The 2,933-nt window shown below is 42.2% G+C and overlaps 1 long non-coding RNA gene across 1 annotated transcript in view; it reads left to right on the top strand.

Moving 5' to 3' along the window:
* Positions 1-2,933, top strand: part of LOC116697675 (uncharacterized) — a 10,308-nt gene that overhangs the window by 1,656 nt on the left and 5,719 nt on the right. The window lies entirely within an intron of this gene.

Genomic DNA, 2,933 nt, shown 5'->3' with positions numbered 1-2,933 from the left:
TTCGGCAATCATCCGTCACATCTTTTTTGTGTAATATATAATACTGTCTTATTGTTTTTGTAGTGAAAATAAATAATCAATCAATCAATCAAATAATCTGTCTTGATAGGAATGTGCCCATCAGACGCGTGGATATCAACCTTTGGACATCATATAATAATGGGTCAATTATTATCGTAATATATTTAGTTTTCTAAAAGTGGAAAGTGTCAGTGGTTTAAGCTGCCAGAGGGCAGTGAATGTCCTCGTGTAGGCTAGATCATGGATGTTTAATAAAACCTTGTACATCTGAACCCCTTCCTGAACCAGTGCCGCTGTACAGACGTGCAGCGGGGCTTCAGATGTCATCGAGGACGCTATTTGTCTAAAACGACACAAGCCCTGATAGACGCTTCATGAAAAACTTCTGGGATTACTCGACACACGCTTCGAAGCCTTGGCACACAACAGTCTGCCTTCCTATTTGGTTTTGGCTCTGGCTACGTTACACGACACAATGTACAGCGTGATACATCCATCCAGCGGTGCAGCGGTGTTCTCAAAAGAGGAAATTTCAAACTGGACTATAAATCAAAAGCTACGTTATTGGCATCTAAGGGGGACAAGCACAAACCCAGCTTAGTCCTCCAGGGTGTACTGTAGATACACTGCATGTCGATGCATTGTCGTGCTACATGGCAAAACCCGTTGTGTCTCTACCTTTATGGCTGATTTCATTAAACTCCACCGTCAGATTTCCCTTTGCTTAGCAAGCACACTGAACGGGAAAACCCCCACCTCTGCTCCCCCTTCGCAGGATTTTTTTCCCGTTCTTATTGAATGAATAAATTCAACTCTTGGGCAAACCAGGGGATCGATATCAATTTCAAATCCATTTGGCTACAGTACAGTTGCATGCCCAAATGCTACGACCTCAGCTCAAAGAGCAGACGCATTGATCTGCGACAATCAAGTTGCAGCACAGTAAATACACTGAATGGAGACTGATCAATTTCTGCTCCTCTGAGTCGCTGTGTTTGGAGAGGAATTAGAGCTGCAGCCTCAGAGAAGACGCAGAATATGTTTTACTTCATACGAGCGCAGTCCTTGTTTATTGAAGACGGGCAGGCTGAAGGATGAATCACGGCATCGCCTACTGAGCCGGATGAGGGTCTCATAAGTTTTGTCTGTTAATGTCATTATATAATGCTATTAGGTGTTGGTTGTCTATACGCATGTGGGTTGGAGGGGTGTTTTATGCCTCTAGTTATCAATGCAAAGTGACTTCCAATCATACTCTGGCAGCGACTTAAAGAAGGCATGATAAGTAAATGCACACACATGCAGAAATGAGGAAAGCTGCCCAAAGGACATCTTCACCGGGGCTGGGGGTTCCTTCCTTGCCTGAGGGTACTGCAGCATGGAGGTCAGTGAAACACATATTACATTTGCTGACATGAATGTAAAGATCCAGAAGAAAGATTCAAGTCAAGAAGACTGCTTTTTGCAGCTAAATTGCATTCTCAATTACGGTTTGAGGGAAAGGTATGTTGTCCCGGATTACGATTGTTATTGGTGTCGTAAATATGTTTCTAATGTCAACGTTGACTTATTTTAACGTGCGTTAACTTACCTTATGTACTTAACTAACGAAACTAACTTACATAAAGTGTGTTTGTCAGATACGTTACATTACAAACATATGTATTGTTAACCAAACCATGATGTATTCTTAATCTAACCAAGTAGTTTTGTTTCTATTCCTGTTTACATGTATTTAAAACTGTGGCGGTTTCACTAGTCGCTGGAACAAGGATGTAAACGTAATCTGGATGAAAAAAACATAATTGAGAATGCAGTTTAGGGTCACACTTTACTTACAGGTGTCATAAACATTATAAACAAGTCATAAACAGTTTAAAATGTCGTTTTTGTGCCTTGACACAACCAAACGTTAACGACGTGTTTAAAACCGCGACCATTTGAACCTATGCCGTTGTGTCTGGGACAGTTCTGCTATCTGTCTCAAAGACAGAACTAAACATGGAGGAGCAGCGTTACATTTTCTTGCACTACACATCTGGAACAAACCCCAGAAACCTGCGTTCTTTCAGATCAGAGCTGAAGACCTGCCTTTTTAAGTAATTGTTCATTTCTTCCACTGCACTGTAACCTTTATTCTCCTATGTCATACCTGTCTTGTTCCATTTTAGCTGTTTGTATATTTTTACCTGTCAATAACTGCCCTTTAATGTTTTACATAAAGCTTTTTTGAATTGCCTTGTTGCTGAAATGTGCTGTACACATAAAGCGCCTTGCCGGTGGTTTGGAGGAGTTGTTGCTTTAAAGACTGTGAAGTGTGAAGTGTTCGCAAAAAGAAAAAGGTTTGTTTCCTCAAGGCTTCTGATCAATATCGTACATAAACAGTGGAAAGAAAACGGAGCCTGTTTATGATTATCAGAACCTGTGTAATGTTCATGTATGCTAGCCTGCAGTCCTCCCCTCCTCTCCTCCTATCCTCCTTGCCTCCTCTCCTCCCCTCCTCTCCTCCTCTCCTCCTCTCCTCCTCTCCTCCCCTCCTCTCATCCTCTCCTCCTGCTGGTCTGTCACGGCGCCTTAGCTCCACGTTATTGATCAGTGGAGTAGTTGGAGGTAAAGTGGAACTGCAAACTCAAGACCTTCTCACGCACAAGATTTAAAATGGTTTCTTGGACAAACAGACGATAATGGACATAAGGTCCTGACAATATATTTCTTAGCCCACAGAATATTACAAATTAATCCATTATTCAAATCGACAGGATCCGACATGTGAAACCAGACGGAAAGTTATTGATGAGAGACCGCAGTCGGAGATAGGTATCAGATGGACATTATCAGAGCTGAGGCAGCAGGCGGCATGCTTATCTCGGCATAGCAGGGCTATCGCTACACAAATCCACACACACACACAC

The sequence above is a fragment of the Etheostoma spectabile genome, chromosome 2 (assembly GCF_008692095.1).
Source record: "Etheostoma spectabile isolate EspeVRDwgs_2016 chromosome 2, UIUC_Espe_1.0, whole genome shotgun sequence".
Lineage (NCBI taxonomy): Eukaryota > Metazoa > Chordata > Actinopteri > Perciformes > Percidae > Etheostoma > Etheostoma spectabile.
This window is presented reverse-complemented; position numbering and strand designations above follow the sequence as displayed.